The sequence below is a fragment of the Python bivittatus genome, unplaced genomic scaffold (genome assembly GCF_059951505.1).
Source record: "Python bivittatus isolate LINGU-HERP-01145 unplaced genomic scaffold, Pbiv_v1 ctg000480_np1212, whole genome shotgun sequence".
NCBI lineage: Eukaryota > Metazoa > Chordata > Lepidosauria > Squamata > Pythonidae > Python > Python bivittatus.
The window spans coordinates 96,144,883-96,165,246 of NW_028277075.1; the positions used below are offsets into that span (position 1 = coordinate 96,144,883).

At 36.1% G+C, this 20,364-nt stretch overlaps 1 protein-coding gene across 4 annotated transcripts in view; it reads left to right on the forward strand.

Moving 5' to 3' along the window:
- Positions 1-20,364, forward strand: part of MBD5 (methyl-CpG binding domain protein 5) — a 157,977-nt gene that overhangs the window by 30,685 nt on the left and 106,928 nt on the right. The window lies entirely within an intron of this gene.

The following is a 20,364-nucleotide window of genomic DNA, read 5'->3' on the forward strand; positions in this document are numbered from 1 at the left end:
TTTTTATCACGCTCAGTGGACATGTAAAGAAGCTAAAAAAAATTTGGATCCAAATACAGACATTGATTCAGAAGATTTTAAAGATTAATATACAACTGAAGCCAGAGATGTTTCTTTTGAGATTGATTGACAAAGAATTTGAAAAAACTCATGGAATTTTGTTTTTATATATTTTTATATGCACAACGGTGGAAAGATTTGACATTACCCATAATGGAAGAGTGAATTGTGAAGATGATGGAGTTTACTGAGATGGCTCAATTGACAGCTTTGATTAGAGAAATGACACTGATTAAGTTCAGTGCCAATTGGAAACCCCCTTTGGACTTTTTGCATGAAACAGAAAAAAATGAAATTAATAATGGGTTTGATGATTAGAAAAAATATTAGATGATAGAAAAAATGAAAGTTATGTTGTAACCCTAAAGTAAGAGTTCAGTTTAAATTTATACTTATAACTGTTGTAAAAGAAAATCAGAAATCATTTCTTCATATTTCTTTTTTCTTTCTTTCCTTTCTGCATTTTTGGCTTTGTTCTCTCTTTATCTTCTTTCTTTTATTTTAAATATTAGTTCTTCTTAGTTTTTATCTTTCTTGTTTAAAAATTACAAAAGTTATTACCAAAAAAATAACAATGTTATGTTTTCTGTCAGATCAGGCAACATGTTTAACACTAAAGAATATATTTTCAAGTATTTATTCTTCAACTTTTGAAATCCTGCATCAAATCTAGAAAAATTAAAGAAGGTTTGTACTCTTGCTGGGCTTTTGAAGAAGGTATGACTTGCTTTTTTCTGCAAAAGATAGTCCGGAAGGGAGATAAACTCGTCTCCCCTTGCTATGTACTTCTTTCTCCGCTGCATGTGGCTCTTTTTGCAGGAAATAGCAGTAGCACTTTGCTGTTGCCTTCTGGTACACATGCCCTACAGATAGTCCTCATTTAACAACCACTCATTCAGCAACTGTTTGAAGTTATGACAGCACTGAACAAGTGGTTCTTATGACCGGTCCTGGAAGTTCTGGCTGTCCCAGCACCCCCTCAGTCAAGTGATCATGATCTGGGCGCTTGGCAACTGGCTCGCATTTACAACAGTTGCAACAGCCCACAGTCACACGATAGCCATTTGCGACCTTTCTTGCTGGCTTCCCACAAACAAAGTCAATGGGGAAGTCAGCAGGGAAGGTCGCAAATCACTCAGGTAAGTCTCTCCTACACTGCAGCAGCCACCCCAAGCCCTGCCATGCTAGCGTCGCACCTCAGTGGCCCCTTCCGCACCCTCCCCCACCCAGCAACAGCCACCACTGGCCCTGCCATGCTCGTGCCATGCCTCGCAGGCCAGTCTCACACACACACACACACACACACACACACGCAGCAGCCACCCCGGCCCTGCCACACTTGTGCCACGCCTCGCTCTGTGCCTTATCTGCCTGTCGGCCTGCTTGCAAACCACCTGGGATTCACTTAGCAACTCATGATCCTCACTTAACGATGGCAACTGGGAGTGCCTTGATTGTCATCACTAAGAGATGCAGTCATGTGACGTCACACTTTGTGACCGCATTGCTTGTCAATGGAAATTCTGGTCCCAATTTTCATTGTTAACTGAGGACTGTATTTTCTTTGGGAAAAGGAGTCAGCAGTTTGATTAAAGAGAAGTCAACAAGTTTTCATTTTTGTGAAGATCATAGTGACATGCAAACAGATTTAGAATGCAGAATTACTGCTAATTTGTCTAAATTATTTTGACCAAATGTGGAAGAATTTGGTAGTTAACTTTTAATTGCTGCTGCTGTTCAGTTATTCATTCATGTTTGACATTTGATCACATGATCAACATCATTGCTCTAGAACTGTGTCCTCAGCAATAGTATGTAGACACTTTGTCTTTTTCGGCCTCTTCTTTGCAAGCATTAGATTCTTTTCCAGTGCCTCTTCCCTTTGCATTTGGTGTCCAAAATATTTAAGCTTTAGCTTTATTATTAGTGCTTTCAGTGAGTAATCTTCATTTAGTATGGAATCATAAGTTCTTCCTGTGGTCCAGGGTATTCCTAGTTATTTTCTTTATCACCATAATTAAAAGGAATCAATTTTTCTTCCTTCAGGCTTTCTGTTGGCCATTTTTACAGCCTTTAAGTTACAACTGGGAAAGCCATGGTTTTGATAATAGTATCTTTGTTGTCAGTGTAATGTCTGTGCACTTTAACAATTTTTCTAGAGTACTTCATAGTCTTTATGTAGGAGAGGTGTCCTTACTTCATGTCAACAATCAGCATCCCAGTGAATTTTTGAGCCTAGGAAGATAAAGTATGTTACAGTTCAATTTCTTCTCAGCCTATTTGCATTGTGTGGGCATTGCCTAATCTTAGCTTTTTTAATATTGAGTAACAACATTTGCACTCTCTTCTTTCACCTGTCATAAGTCTTCTTCACTTCCAGCCATCAAAGTAGTATCATCAGCATATCTGAGGATGTTGATGTTTCTCCCAGCAATTTTAATTCCAGTTACTATTTGTTTTAGTGTGGCATTTCTCATAATGTATTCAGCATAGAGGTTAAATAAATTATGTGACAGAATATAATCTTGGCACATACCCTTTCTTATTCTGAATCACTCTGTATTTTAACTATTGCTTTCTAATCATTGTAGAAAGCTTTCAATAGGCATATGAAGTGACCCAGTATAGCCATGTTTTTAAGAGTTATTCACAATTTGTTGTGATGTACACAATCGAAAGCAAAAATAGAGTACAACCCTTGCTCTTTCCAATATCCATCAGATATTAGCAGTGTGATCTTGGGTGCCTCTACCTCTTCTCAGTCCAGCTTGTACATCTGGCAGATCTCATTCTACAGTACATATTGTTGAAGTCTGGATTGCAAAATCTTGAGCATTTCCTTATTAGCATTTGAAATCATTGTAATTATTAGGGAGTTTTGTCATTCTTTAGCACTGTCCTTTTTTGATATTGAATATAAATCATACTTTTCCAGTCCTTGTTTTTTCCATATTTGTGTTTTCCATATCTACTTGGAAACCATATACACCATTTTAGTTATATCATTTTGCAAGGTTTCAAACATTTCAGCTGGAATTTCATCAATTCTTGTAACTCTGTTATTAGCAATATTTTCTGTGTGCTTCCAGTGTCTGGCTATAGTTCAGTGGTCAACACTTTGTATGTATTATCAATTTCAGGATTTTTTTTTGGTATAGTTTTTCCATATATTCATATCCTCCCTTTTTTTTTGGCTCCTTTTTACAGTAGATCTTAGTCTTGCAGTATGCCTATGTTTGCATAAAATTTTCCTTGATTTTTGTAATTTTATTAATTCACTTTTCCTCAGTTTCTTTGCACTGTTCATTTAGATACAAGTCTTTGTGTCTTCCTGTTATTCTCTAGAGCTCAAACATTTGTTGGGCAAATTTTCCTGTCTCTGTTGCCTTTTGCTTTCCGCCTTTCTTCACTTTTTTCAACTTACCAGTAGACAACCATTTTGCCTTTTTTTTGCTTTTCACCTTTGAAGATATGATTGTTTGCTTCATTTTTAAATTTCAGTCCAGAATTATTCAAGCGTTCTATCAAATATAATCCATTAAATCTATTGTTTACCTTCACTGTATAATCATATGGAGTACTACTGAGGTCCTTTTTTTTTGTTGTTTTTTTTAGTTCAAGTTGTAATTTTGCAGGCAGAAGTTTGTGATCAGAGGCACAGCTTACATCACGTGTTGTTTTTGCTGACTGAATAAAATTTCTTGATCTTTGCTTGCAGAATATATAGTTTAATATTATTTCAGTAGTGCCCATCCTGTGATGTCCATGTACAGAGTTGAAAGTATTTGCTATAAGCATTTAATTTCCTTGGCATATAGTCTGTCTCCTGCTTTAGTTTTTTTCCCGAAGGCCAAAGATTCCCATTAGGCCAGATGCTGTTTTACTTCCAACTTTAGTATTCCAGGCTCTTATAATTAGCATAGGTTTCTTGAGGCGGTAGGGGTTGGGGGAGTTGTATCAACAAGGTGTTACAAGTCAGGATAGAACTATTCAATTTCCGATGTTCTGCATTTGTGGCTGTAATATAAATGTGGATCACCTAATATTAATGGGCTTTTGTTGGACTTGAATTGAGATCATTCTATCATTTTGGCATTGCATCCAAGCCCTGACTTTGATACCATTTGTTAATGATAGCTACTCAATTTTTCTATGATTTTCTTGTTTTCAGTAGAAAATCTGATACTCTTCTCATGTGAAGTGAACCACTGCAGTCCATTTCAGTTTCTGATTCCCAGTCTGTCAGTGCTCAGTCTTGAAATTTCAGTTCTGCCAATAATAAGTTTGCATATCTTTGCAGCACTCAACTTTCCTAGTGCCTCTGGGTGCATCAGCAATTGGACATCCGTTCAGCTTTAATCTAGCCATATCATATTTATGCTTGCCTCTGCTTTCCCCAATACCTCTAACCTAGGATGCTCATCTTCCAGTATCTTGTTGACATTGTCTTGGGTCATGTCTTTATTGATCATGTTGAGCTAACATTTACCATCTTCATTGGAAAAATTGTGTGAAGCTTTAGATTTTAGTAATTGGTGGTACCTGCTATGGCAGCAGTGACTTCAGATGTTTTCTGTGCCTGTTGATCACTTCTATACATGGACTTGGAAGTATTTTGTCCCATTCCTCTGTATAGAACTGCTTCAACCTATTACTATTTTGAGGCTGGCTTATATAAACACTTCAGATCATGCCACAGCATTTCTGTTGATTAAGGTCAGGGCCGTTCCAAAACGTGAGACTTTTTATGCTTCAGCTATTTTTTTGTATATTTACAGTACTTGTGTGTTTAGAATTACTGTACTGTATGACCCCCCCTTCAGTTAAACTTCTGCTCACAAACAGATACCCTCACATTATCTTGTAGAATTTGCTGGTACAATCCAGAATCCATTGTTCCTTCAAAATGATTGCAAAGCACCTGGGTCCTCAGGCAAACATAATACTCCTACCACTACCAGCAGCTTCTCAACCATGTGCTTCATGGCCATGACTATCATTTGCCATGGGTGATCTGCTGGTGCACCTGATTTATCACTACCACTATGTGCTATGGGCTCAGATTCAAGAGGGGATTGCTCCTACTCCTACTACTATGCCAGTTTCCAAGCACTCAAATTTTGATCACATGACTGTGGGGACGCTGCAATAGTCGTAAGTGTGAGGAAGTGTCACTTTTTTCAGCGCCACCGTAACTTTGAACAGTCGTTAAATGAATGGTTATAAGTCAAGGACTATCTGTACAGCCAAGTCCATACCACAAGAAGAAATACTACTGCATTGTTAAGTCCAGTGGTCTCTCACAGCAATTTCTTCCTTTCTGCCTTGCTGTCCTATCAGTCCTTTTCAAAGTGAGCTTAAGAATGGTTCCCTCTGTTCCAGGTGCTTCTTAAACATCTGTTGCTCTACTCTGAAACTCCATCCAGATCACCACTCTACCAGTAAACCATAGATTAATAGCAATGGGGACATTGCCCCAGATAGAATTCAAAAGATAGCAACCTAGCTGCATGAGGCAAGACAACTTGCAATCACTGCAGCTTAAATAGAGTGGAACACCTGAAATATTTCTACCTGGAACAACCATGTTTAGTCTGTGTCAGGAACAAAATAGAACAGGTTTGTTTATGTTCAGGGGCAGACCATCCAAACCCAGCTCAACCATGCATGTAATGGGTTATAAATGAAACATTTTGCACACCTCTGTCATTTCCTAAAATTAAAATTCATTCTAGAATTATATTTTTATTGGAAAGAAGAGCTCCCTTTCTGATTCTTTGGTTGAATAGTTAGACAAACGACTGTTACTAAAATGCTGCAACTACCATTTCAAGATTTCTTAAAATAGGAAGCAGTCTAGTATGTTTTAAATATAAATAGAGCATCGTTAAAAATTGTAGTCTGTTGGTTCAGCATATCCCATAAATATGTTATATGCTAGTAAGGTTTGATTGTTTATGGCACAGATGCAAAAGCACTGGCTTAAATGCCCAATTGCTATCAGTGTTGGAACATGCCTTACGTGATTCAAAGTCTACAATTTTTTTTATAAAGAATTAAACAGTATTGCTAAGGTGCATATGAATAATTTGCAAGAACTCTGGAATAAAGAATTGGGATGTCCTCTGTTAACAAATCAAGAGCTAAGGGTCATAAAGAATATTAAGCATGTTCTCATGATCTTAAAATATAATTAATACCCCAAAGTGGTATTTTTTCATATTTATTGGACATCCAGGAGAATGTTTAAAATAGTTGGCTGTTAAGATCATTATACTGGAAGGATAATATGGGTGATGAGACACTTACTCCTATAGTATGGGCTTGTCCTACTACTGCCCTGGTTGGTCACTATATATTAAATTAGTTAATATAAAGTTCACTGCATTTTTAAATATGCTGTATCATTATATCTTTTACAGTTATAAATAAAAAAATTGGAATTGATGATATGATGAATTATGGATTTATTGAGCCTTGGAGGCAGCAAAAAAGATTACTGTTCAGCGTTTGAAAGATAGTGCAGGATAGTACATATCTATGATCAAGGATTTGTTATCCTTGATCATAGATATGTAGTAATGTTTTGAGTTGATATACGTTTATTGTTTATGAGCAAACTTATATGTGTTTGCAGTTTATGAGTTTATTATGTTCTTTATTAACATAATAAACTGATTAATATTATTTAGTGTGGTCAGAGTTTAATTATTAACTGAAAACTAGGTTGAATAATTTCTTGTATGCAAGATTTTGTTGCTTATTTTTCTTCCTGTCTGCTTTGTATTTGCATGGGGTTTTTTTTCTTTCTCTTTTCTTTTTATTTCTTGTTTTATATGTTATAATAAAAATTAAGTTTGAAAAGTTTGGTTGTTAAATAATTTTAATGAAAAGAAAACATAGTGCTTCGCAGTTTATTACTCTCATTTTCACTTAAAATAAGAAAAGGCAGAATCTAAATCTGGGTAACCCAGGAGAAAAAATATTGAAGGGTATCCTGTGTAATTGAATAAAACTGTATTCAGTCACAGACTAAGGTAATTGTTGGTGAAACAGTTAAGACTGATTTTGTGGCAATTTTGTAAGTTAAAGTAATATTTTAGAAGTGCTGTTAACTAGATGATGCAGCATATACACCATCTTATATTCACGCCATGCAACTAGCAGTTACTTGGAAGAATATATTGCTGTAATCTGAAAAGCTTAACCTTAATTTCTTTCCTTTTTCTAGACAAATAAAAAGTGGGAGCAAAATTAGTGGTTATTTAAGTGTTACTATAACCACTGAATGTTTATTAACAATTGTTTAAGAGGACCAGAAGCAAATCATGTAGCAAGAGTACAGCCATATGAATGCCAGACCTAATACCTGTTTAACTGGAGTTGTTCACTGATGGTGTTGACAATCTTAGATTGATATTGACCTGAGTAATATTTATATCAATAAATAGGAGTTTAGGCAAACTGTCACATTCTGGAAATGTTAATGGAAACTGTATGCATTGTTGAATATATACACTGCATTGAATATGTTGACTGTCAAATTCCAGTTCAGTCAAACGCAAACATAATGGCTTTCTAGCATCTGATTTGGAAAATTATCATTAGGAACTGATCTAGTAATTGACTGAAATAGCAGTTTGATTTCGTTATTAACAAGGTATATATACAGTACTTATGACCTGTCTGAGACTCTGCAATTCCAGAATGCAAACTTACTGTTTTGTGATTAGACTATGTTACCCATTGCTGTCTTCTACAGTTTTAAAAGTTCATCCTCTAACTTATTACTTTGGTACATAAGGAATTTGTAGATTTTAATAAATACTGCATAACAAATTGCATAGTAGATGTTACCTACTAAAAAGTGTTCATTCTTGGCAAGGACCTATGAACAAACATCTATTTTTTTAGAAATATGGCTATATCATATAAACTATAGTTTGCTCTAGTTCCTGCATCTAGCCTTGTGGCACATAGTATCTGAGACATGCTTTTGAGGTTAAGGTAAAACATTCCCATCTGTATAGGCTACATTTTTTGTTATACATTTTAACTTGCAAAGCTTCTGTAGTGTGATTCTATAATTTAATGTGTGTCTTGTCAGCAAATCTATTAAAAGATATTTCAGCTGATGGCCAATATCTCAAGTTGAGCTTGAGATACTTGAAAGCCATTACCACAGTATATTATGAGTTAGAATCACTAAAAATTGTTTGAGGCCCATGCTTTCCCATTGTGAAGTGGATGTTGTAATACAATAATACAGCAAAAAGTTCAAGAAGTAGGTAAATTGAAGACTTCCAATTGTGGCTGTTTTGTTCCAGTGACAACTAGCATATCCAAGAAACTTCAAAAGGGGAATGCCATAATAATAGGGGAGATACTTTAAAATCCAAATATATTATTCCAGCCAGCTGTTCTCAGACTGATAGCTGTCACAGTATTGCACTAACTTGTGACACGAATGTTCTGATTTCTTTGAACTGTTGCTGTCCATTTGTCCTTTTTAATTTTGGATGCTCTGAATCACAGAAAATGTTTTTGAGCAGTAATATGAAACAGTGGCCTGAATTCTCAGAGGAGAAGAGAAAAAGTCTGAAGCCATTTCAGTTCCACTGCAGATATTCCTTTGCCTCACAGCAGAATTGCTGATTTCGTCTGCCTTAGAAATAGCACTATTTGGCAGATACTGTTCTGTGAAAATGAGAAAGATTTGTCCCAATTTTATAATCCTGGTTTATCAACCTGATTTGTTAGTTGAGAAATTCATAAAAATAGAGATTCATATATTTGAATGTATCAGTGTGAACAGATGTTATAAAAACCAGGAGCAGAACACCAAAGCTTGAGTGTGTCTCTGTGTGTGTAAGAGATGAGGGAAGCCCACTCTTATTCCTGGCTTCATAAAGACATAGTGTTAGCAAATCCAGTTGAGTTTGTCTAGGAGTTGAATGTTTGGGAGTTCAGCTTGTGAGAGCAAGAAATTCATAAAATCCTAGAGCACTATTTTACAGTAATTAATCTTTTTCTATAACAAATATTATTAATATAAAAATTTGGCATCATCCTTTATTTAACTGTATTACACTTAATTACTTAATTTCATCATTGTCTCTGCCATTCGTTGCCATCCTCTAGCATAGTAAAGTTTTAGTCTTTTAGAATTGGGTGAAAAACATATTTAAAAATTTTTCAGTCAATTATATAAAATGGTAATTTTAATACCTTAATAATTGCATATTGCTGATCCAAATATGTGAATTGATATAAATTAGTTGTAATTTCCTCAAAGTCATTCAGAACTATACAGAAAGCTTTTTAACAAATGTAGGCAATTAATTAGCCATTTGAGGAAGAATTTATATTTTTCTAATAAATTATCCATATAATCAATTCATCTAAAGTTTTAATAGCAGCAGCTATGAAACCATGAATAGCCCAGAAAAATGTATAAGTAGAGATACCAAAAATAGTTCCACCTTTGGGCAGATTGATAAATTCTTATAATCATATGAAAGACAGATGGGAGGAAAAGGAAGGTTGCTGATTATCTGTCCTGGAAAAGTTAGCCTGAAAGAGAGATGCTATCCCAGAGTCGCATACTAGATGCAATGGAACAATGCATAAAATCATTCTGGTCGGTGAGAATATATGTGCTACTTCATTACCCCTTCTCACAGAGCTCCTTAATCATAGACAGCAGCTCCTCTCTGGTTTAAATTTAATATGATGTGTGGATGTGTAATGGTTGTCATTTTTTAGTTAAAATTGAATGGAAGTGAAAATCAACAATGTTTTTTAAACTTGTAGAGTTAGCACAGACGCGTGTATCTCATATGATATCCTAGAGGAGCCCTACAGGATGGGGGAAGGAAGTAGCACACATGCTTATGTTAGCAGTCAGAATTGTTAAAGATATTGTACAAAGTGAAATGTTCACCTAAATAATATAAAATGTGAATATGATGGAAAATATATTTTGCAGATGCAGTTCTGGTGACTTGGTTTGTTGTGTGACATATGAAATGAACACAATATGTTCAGATTTCATAGTTTCAAGTCCTTTTAAAATTGTGTTTGGAACTCATACAAGTTGATGAGAGATCACTGATAGAAGCAACTAGCTACTTGCTAGAGCATCTAGCAATATCAGACAAGGGAGATAATGTCAACTACTTCTTCAGATACTTTCACTCATATTAACTGTCAGAAACAGGGTTGGCTTCTTTCTTCCAAATTCTACTACAGGCAGTTGGGCTGTTTTATATATATTTCTCATTAGGATAATCTGTGAATTAGGAGGAGAGGAGAATTCTCCTCTCCTCCAAACCATAGCTTGGCAACCTATATAAGTGTGCAAGTTATAGCTAATTATTGCCATGTTTTACAGATTCTGCAAATTGCATGCAAACATTTGGCTCATGATATAGAATGATAGGTTTTAGTAGATTTATAAGCTATCATAGTAATGCTTGGTATTAAGCAATTTGCCTTATTCTTTCTTCTACCTTTAGTGTGCTTATTCTTGCTATTTCCTAAAAATCTATGTAAATACTGTGGGGAAAAAATAATGTAGAGTTAACTCTCTTTCAGTACCACAGGGCAATAGAAAATGAGTTTACAGATATACCTCTGGCAAGCAATTTGGGACTCCTTGTATATAATTTCTTAAAGAATGTCTATTTCATACATACATGGCATATCCCACTTCTTTTTTTTCTTTGGACTTTAGACTAATAGAGCCAGTATTGCAGAATTAGGTCACTGCTTCTTAGATGGTAGCAGCAAAGCAGTGGTGTTATTAAATATGTGGTACATACAATAAAATCATGTTGTAATAGGTAAGAATTTTTGTCCACCTAGCTCAGGAGTGAACCTCTGCCAGCCCACATATGTTTGTTGTCTGTTGCCCCTCCAGCATTGTGGCACCAAAATTCAACAGCAAAATTGTGGTGATTTTTTAATTTTCTCTTTCTCTCTTTAAAAACAATTTAAGGCTAAAAATAGGTATGTTAAGAATCTGGGAGACTGAACTCACCTATTTTATGTGAATTCCCCCAACCTCAAAAAGAGGCAGTAAGATAAAGATATAAACATTTGAATTTAATGGCCTTTATAATTCTGCCTCAAGCAGAAAAGCATCTTTATTTTCAGTTCTGAAATCAAATTCTTTAGCTTCTTGATTTGAAGGGAATTTAACCTGAAGCATACAAGGGAGGCAGACTATGGGTTAGTTCATTGATGTTGCTGATTATCCAAAGCATGGTTGGAAGATTGAGAATGAGGCTTTTGCTTCTGTATTGTATGCAATCAAGACTTGGAAGCAGCTTCATATCATGATTTCTAATTGTTGTCCATTAGCCAGTCAAATATTATTCAGAAGTTCTGTAATAAACCTAAAATTATGTAATAAGTATAACCCAGGAATATTGCAGAGGTAATTAACTGGATATATACTTGTAAAATTATGCATCCAATTTCAATTTTGCTTTTAAATAAGCTGGTCTTTAAAATACACTCAACTAGAAAAGAAGAAGTGCAATTAAAACGTACCAGGTTGAGCAGAAATTAACTATGAATTTAAAACATCGGTAGATGCTACTAACATATTTCTTGGGTTGATAGGAATTTCATATTCTGATCTTTTTTAAAGAAAAAAAGAAAAAGTACACAAATGTAGTGACATTCTGCTACAGAAGATGCACTGAGTCTTCAGGCAAAAGAAAATGAGTTTGCTACTCTTAGTGCAATGGTGCCAAAAACTACCATGCTACAAAATATTCAGTTGCGACACTAAGGCCTCGGGGCCTGTCAGTGATCCATCTGGTGTATCCAGCTGAATGATACCCACCATGGTTCACCAAAGAAAGGGGATACCAACATGCAGACAGAAAAGCTGACTAATTTGCCTTGAGGGGAGAGTTTTCCCTTTCTCTCAAATGGTGTAATCAGTGATATACCCTGTGCAGCTGAGCAAGGATTAAATTGATTAAGCTTTTTGCATACAGCATGTCTTTCAGCCACTCCCTATTATCCATGCCCAGAGGACCCATAATTTATTACTGACTGGTCCTGTCTAAAATGTGAACATGAGAGGTGATCACTGGCTGTTTTCAAGCATGTGCTGGAGGTGTGGTTGAATATACTGAAATCTTTTATTTATCATTCATCTCTGGGGCCCTCAGATTATTATGATGTGCCGCCCCAAGACAGTTGGCCTCCAAATCCACTAATTGCAGACTAGGATAATCTATATCCTGTCTTGTGGTTTACCATCCTGCCAAAGGCTACATTTACAAGTGTTGTTTGAAGACAAGAACATGCAGTTGTCCCATTGTGTTACCACAGTATGGCTTTCAATTGCAGCTTTAAAAAGAACCTGTGCATATAGATGTTTGGATATGTGAGTGCCTCAGTCTGTAGGCTAAATAAATTAAATTGGATGCTGAGTTAAGACCTCATCTTTTGAATAATATGCAAATGTCATTCATCTCATTCCTTTTCTCATGTCCAAAATATGGCCTGGAATCCAGGGATCAGTGCATTTATTATCCTGATGGAACAAAATTATAAAAGTTTACATCCAAGAGCATTTTTTTCTTTATACTGCTTTTGCAAGCAAGATAGTTATTAGTGATAGACAGAAGAATTGGGGAGGTGATGGAGAAGTATAATATGAAGCTATGAATGAGAGCATCAAATTCTGTGATCCAAATTTTGGAAGAATTTTTGTGCAATGATTGTTTGATGCAGAAAACTGCAACAAGCACTGGGATGCATCAGCCAAGATCTTGCTATGAGAGAATCTCCCTGTCCACTGTGAATATCTAGAAAGGACCTGTGGAGGATCCCCCTTCTACGTGAGTTCCATGCAAAGAAGTCCAGGCAATTGATCTCAGTGTTGGCCCCTACTGTTTGGAATACACTACCCACAGAAAAACAGATGGTCCCAGCCCTGCTTGCATTTCTCAGACAAGTTAAAGCCATCTTGTTTGAGCATGTTTTTGGCCTTTAGTTGTTCTTAGGGCCTTGATGTGTTTTCTTCAGTTTTGTATTGTCTGTTCTTGTTACCTACCCTTTTTTACAACCTCAAGGGGTTTTTGGTCACTGAAAATGCTTAACCTTGTTGGTCTATTTAAGGTGGGTTTTTTTTAAAATTAGGTCAATGGTTGTTGGGGTTTTTTGTTTGTTTTGATAACTATTTCTGTACAACAAAACATGTGGATGATTTCACTCTTAATTTTAGTGACCCTGTTCTTTCTGTACTGATTAGGTGCCAACAAGTTCGGGTCCACTCTTAGCAGCCACATATCTGTATTTCCTTAGCCCAGTTTGTCCTGAAGTAACTGAGTTCACTTGCATCTTTCTGATTCTTCTATTCAAGTTGGTAGATGAATAAGTGTTTACAGCTAGTATTGTCATTAGCAGACAAAATGAGAATTTTTTTTTGAATTATTTGCATTCTAGAAATGTATAATCTTTTTTTAATTTTTCCACCGTAATGGAATGTTGGAAAGATGTTATGTAAAGAGGTTGTAGATTCTACATGGCTATCTCCATCAGTAGAGTAGCTCTCTGAAAAGAGCACAATGGGACCAAATTTGATGTGGAGGGATAAGCTAGCCAAAAAAAAAAAGATTAAGATGGAAAATGGACTGGATCAGGCTAAAAACAATCCAGAAAAAAACTTTGATGTATCCCTATGGAAGGAGCACTTGGGCACTTACTTGTAATGTTGCTGACTCCTCCATTCTGAGCCTGGTCACTGTAGAGCTATCATTAAGGGGATAGAAGAAATTCTAGAAGCCAAGGCTGTACCAACTTCATTAAAGAGTTAACATACTAAGATATGTTGGATTGAATTATCATACTTTTGAAGATTATCAAAGAATTACCATACTTCTGAATGTTATAATCATTTTATAAACATGTCTTGCTTTAAAAAGATGAAATGATTAAATCTGAGCAAAGAATTACCTCAATTCAGTGAATAGAGCTTCTTAACAGTTATAACATCTACAGTATTCTGAGAAGTCATCCTGGTCCCGATACAGAGTAAATCATGACAGTTTAGACTATGTCATTACAGATTCTGTGTGCTGCAAGCTATTCAGCCAAAATGTTGTCAAATTAAAAAATGTAGTCAGGAATGTTTTCTCCAACATTCACATGCTTTCTTTTAAAAAATAGGCAAACTAATACTACACACCAATCCAATACATTATTTCATATAATAAAGTTATTTCTGATATTCTGCTCTTGAAATTTGGTCAGGTAAATTATAAATGATAATCTCAATCTCATTCTCAATCACATTTGGTAAGATAGCAGCCAGCTCCCACTTTTATGCCGTTCTGTTGGCTGGTTGGAAGTGTTAGAGGGCTATGGGGACACTAATGCAGTGATACAAAACTGGTTGCGTGAAAGTTCCCTAAAATAATATGAAGTGAACGAAAAGTAGAATTTAGGCCTATTGGCCATAAATTATATGGTTATAAAAGCATCATTTAGATCAGGTAGAACAGGTTATATATATTTAAGTAAAGACATTGTAATGATATTAGCAATAATTAAGCCAGTTTATTGTTGCAGTATAGCATGCATGTTTTGAATTTCCTTGAGTTCTTCATTAGGCATGGTGTTAAAGCTAAAGAAAACAGAGGGGAAAGGGGAAAGTGGTTGATCTACAAGTTGGGAGGGGCAAGGGGTACTGAGAATTAAGGACCATATAATGCTATGTCTTCTAACTTTCTTCCTGAGATGCATGGAAAAAGATCTAAAGCAGATGTACAAGAAGTATGGACAAATGTTGGCTATGCAGCAAGGCCTCCTTTAAAGAAAACTAATCTAGATACAAGTGACATTCACAAGAATTCCATCCTTCCTTTCTTCATTCCCCAAAATTTGTATGCTGCAACTCACTAGTTTTCAAGCTACTTACAATAATAAAAATATAAAAACACAGTGCAGCTAATAAAATCAAGATAAAACAGACTACATCTATATTCACTGCTGTCCCCTATTGAAATCTCTTCATTCTGGAAGCTCTTGAGGAAAGAACAGATTTCATCCTATATCAGAATGACAAAAAAGTAGGGGCTATTCTGATCATGAGGGACAGATTATTCCAAAGTGAAAAGGCAATGCTGAGAAAGCTACCCTATAGGCCCCTGCCTCCAGTCACTCAGGGGTGGTGCCCCTCAACCTGACTAGACTACATTTGGCAGGCCAATACCATGTAGAGTAAATGGTTCCAACAGTAACAAGGACCCAAGCCATATAGATTTTATAAGTAATCACCAGCACCTTGAATTGGACCCAGAAGTCTACTGTCAATCAGTGTAGCTCAGGCAAAATAGGTATTATTCTGTTAAACTGGTTAGTATCAGGCAGGCAGGCAGCTGCATTCCTTGCAGCTGCAGCTTCTGCTCATCTTCAGGTACAGTCCCATGTAGAATGATTTGCAGTGGTCTAATTGTGAGATGACAACAGCATGATTCACTGTATTCAATGCCTCCTGGTTCAGGAAAGGGATACAAATAGGAAATCATCCAAAGCTGGCCAAAGGGTTTTGCTACAACTTCCACCTGCTGTTCTAGCAGGAGACATGGGTCGAGGAGAAACAACTAACTTTTCCTTCAAGGGCAGAGTCACCCCATCAAGAATAATCTGTAGATCATCAGTGGATCCAACAGTAACTCTGTCTTGCTGCATTTCAATCTAAATCTATTCCATCCATCTAGCTCCTTATAGCCGCCAGACACCAGTCAACACTCCTACTATGTGTCTTGCTTGGCCTGGGATAGAGGTACCAGGGGCATGTTGTTGATACCTGACCCCAAACTGATGGATGACTGCCCCTTTCCTGTGGTTTTTTTGTAATGTTGAAAAGAATGTGGGAGAGAGCCAAGCCTTGAGGAACCCCACCCTAAGCATTGACCTCTCCTCCCCAATAACATAGTTGGAACCCAAGAAAGAGTGGAATTGCTGTAAAACAGTGCCTCTAATCCCCCAACCCTCATAGGTATCCCAATGGTTATCATAGTTGATGGTATCAAATGACACTGAACTATCTAACTCAAGCCACCCATCAGATATCTTGGAAAGTTCCTCACACCTGCATGATTCATAAGGTCCCTAGAACAGTCCATCTTAATGGGTCCATCCTTTTGTTTTTGTTTTTTTCGGTCTATAGTGGCCATTAGCCTCAAGGGGATTAGTTAGTGATCTGACCATGACAATAGAAAAAGGTTAATTTCCTCCACCCTCAGATCCCATGCTAATTGCCCCAAGGTAAATGCCAGATCCAATGTATGACGACCTTGAGTCAGAGCCACGATGACTTGGAATAGGCTCATGGATGTCATGGCAGTCATATATTCCTGAGCTACCCCTGTCCCAACACTTGAAACCTAACTGGGCAAATTTCAGACAGAGGTGCCTTTCTATCTTCACCCAAACAGGTCTCAGTGACATATTATCATTCTAGCAACTAGTCATTGCTAGGAAGCTTTCTTGATCATTCTGAAACTTTCAGTGGCATTCAGTGGGGGAAAAAATCCAAAATTAGGTTTTTATTTACTACTTGAATTATTATTTTTTTTATGTACCCCATGACATGATGACACCTCTTAGCACAAGCTTGTGTTGTCAAAAATATTCTTCAGTAGAAATCTTTGAATACTAAGGCATTATCTCCAATCAAATGAAATTCGATTTTTAGATATTCATTGTCATATTTTCTACTTTTACTTCTCTTTTGGGCTTGCTTGTGCAATGTATCAGTTCTACTTAACCCAACAGATGAGAACTCGCAGTTGGGAGCTACAGTTTTCTGGCACTGCTCTATTTTTGTGAACCAGCAGACAGGCAATGAATGAAGGGAGGTGACGGCTAAAGCAGTGGGTGGCAGTGAACACAGAGACTATGGGGTAGGCCTCCAGTAGGCCTCCACATGCCACTGGTGATTCATGGACCACAGTTTGAGAATCACTGCAGAAGAACTGACATGAAACAGGTTAGAATGACATTTCATTAATATATTGATAACAAATAGTTCTGCCTCTTGATTCCATAATCCAACCCAAGTGTCACATTTGAAGCCAGGCACAGCTCTAAATCTCCCCACAAACTCAATCCCAAATTCAGGAAATAATTAACAACAGAAGCTTCACAGATTCAACACAGATTGATAAATTGCTTTATTGCAGACAAAAAATTCATAAATAGAAATCAGGTCTATTATTTGTATGAATGACTATATAACTCTGTCATTCATAGTTACATAGTCATTGTGTGTGTCAGCTCCAGGGTTTCAAGTTTAAACCCTCCCCCCTTTTAAATGAATGAACTTTTACCATGTTTTTATGAACATTAAGATTTGAAGGCTCTCCTTGTTTATGTAGTGGTTTTGACTGGCCTGAGCTGCACTAGTTTCTACCAGCTTCAGTTGCAGACTTTCATTTTACAGAAGTGATATGAAGAATAGATTTGTACCTGACATTGACCTAGGAGTGAGGGGGATAAATGTATAAAAACTTAATCCAGATAAGAAGAGAGATGTGTTGCTGGTTCTAGAATTTTGGAATTCAAAGAGAAAATAAACTTCACAGTGTCCTGAAACAGCAGATAAATAGAGTGTGAATATTGCTGGAATTACCTTTTGGAGTTATGAATGGCAAGAGTTGCTACAAATTCTGGTTTGATTGATTTGCCAGTAGAGCAAATCATCCCTAAACATTCATTAGTGGGCTGATATTACTGGGAACTGGATTAGTACTTTAACTAGGTCCAGTATATATGGGGAATCTAAATTTACTTATTCAGAAATAATGTCATCACTACCACTATCAAACCAATTAAGACCACATCATCCTACACTGAGGTATTTTCTATTCATGATATCAGCACAGTCAACTTGCTTCTGGAGCAGTATGCATAAACTACAATGGCAAATAAGGCCAAGAACAGATGGGTTCCTATCCTGTATAGGTGATTACCGAGAGTGTCATTCCTTGGCATGATGAATATGAAGATGACTATTGTTTACTACAGTTCCTTGGCATGATGATGAATGTGAAGATAACTATTGTATAATTTCTTACTGCTTAATGTTTTGTTGCGGTACTGGAGTATACAATATTCCCTTAGAGTTGTCTGCAAATGAAGTAATCTATAAGCCTAAATGAATTAATGCTTGGCCTCAGTCTTTTAATTTAACTAAATTGTAATATTTGTATTTATGTTTTTATTAGTAAATATATTATATCTTTCTTTCTATAAGTGATTCTTCATACTCTGTAAACAAAAGACTGTGGCAAAATACAGAAATTGTTAAATTACTTCCATGCTTCTGTATCTTATTTGCTATTTTGTATTCCTGTTTCAGATTGTGTGTTGGAAATTATAATGTTTCCAAGACTCAAGAATTTATACAACACAACTTTGAAGGTTTTCTTCAACCTAGAGAAAATGTGTTTGGGATGGAATAATCTTAAGTTTTCATATAATCCAAGGAATACCAGGATGTGAGGGACAGACCACTAATTAGTGATTTTATTATGTTTTTCTTCTAAAATACCATAATTACACTATTTCTGAGACAAAATTATGCTGCCAAGATATGTTTTGTTTTTGCCCGCCATTACCACAGGGTCCAGTGAAAATTAACATGCAAGAATTGTAATCACAATACACACTTTTGTTCTCTTCCAGTGAGCAAAATACACATTTCCATTTTCTTTCAAGATACAGCTTTAAAGATAGGTGTTGTTGTTTTCATTGTCATAATGTTTATATATAAATATAGTGGAATGTGATCTGCACTCAGATAATATTTACAATTTAACTGCAAAAACTTAAGGATGAGAACATAACTGTACAGTACATACTGCATCCTGTTTTGGTCAACCTGATACCAGTATGGAAGCCCCAAAGCAGGGCATGAAGCCAAGTTTGTTGGCACTATTTTTCATGGCTTTTGGGGAAAATAAGGAAGTACAAAAGCCAGTATAGATCTCTATTCTAATATGCACTTTAGTTGAAGTGAAGACCTGGCTTCAATTCACTTGCCCCTTTCCTTCCTTTCTGGGTGTTAAATTAAAGATTATAATAATCCTTCATTGGCCTACCTTCTTGTTCTTATAAAGTACTATGCAGTTCAGTACTTAAGAAAAAGTCATGTAGTAGTGATGAGACCATGACCCCTGTTATTTCTGTGGCTGCTAGGCTTTGAATTCAGGAATCTATGATGGCCTTCTCCTTAGGCTTTGTTCCGGCCAGTCTCTCAAGGAATTATGTTTCTAATAGGAAGAAAGAAATAATCTGGCCAAAGGATAAATAAAGATGAGTTTTGTAATCAGGTTAAAAAATCATTGTATTTCTGGCTGGTTTTAACTTGTTCTTCAGCATTCCTGTTATCTTAGTAATAGATTATTTTATCAAACATCTAGATTATTTCTTTTAAATTCTTGTGGCAAGAAATTATTTTTGGGCACTTCATTTATAACTTTTAGAGTGCTATTAAAGATGTATTGGTTTATTATTGAATTATATTTGAGTCGATAGAGTACCTTCACATTCAAAATGTTGACTGTAGTTTTTATCTTACCTTTAAATAACTTGAAATTGAGACATAATTATTGGCTGGAAATGTTTTAAGTTTTAAAAATTTATGCAAAATAAATCTATCTCTGAATGCTAATAGCTTTGCACAAGTGGAAGTTGCTTCTGTTACATATAAAGGAGCACTGAATTTTTGCCAGCTCCTTTAACCTACAGCCTTTCATACTGTATTCCGTATTATTGCAGATGGTCTCCTGTTTTCCTGGAGTGGCTTTGAGTTATCAGGTGGAAAAGCTGCAATGGTAGGGAAGTAGGATTTGAACGAAATCAAGTACAGTATATTGTACAAGCAGAAGAACTTATAGTACAATGGCACTGTTGCATACAACTTTCTAGGGATGTACAAAATTCATCAATATGGTACGGATCCATTTCCTTCTGAAACATGCCAAACCATCTCTGGACTGTGGTATTCTAGGGGTGGTATGCCATTTTCCCAAAGTAAATCCTCTGAACCAGAAACAATTCAAGTTGAACCATTTCCAAGTCAGAAAGATCTAGAAACTGCTGGATCGTATCCCCAAGAATGGCATGGTCCCAAGAATATTTGTTACATCCCAGAGATACACAAATATTCTGGATATTATGCCACAGGGCAATGATTTTTGCACATCCCTAGAACTTTGAAAGTTAGTAAGTAACCTGTGATCTTGTTTGATTATTGTAATTTAGAATTTA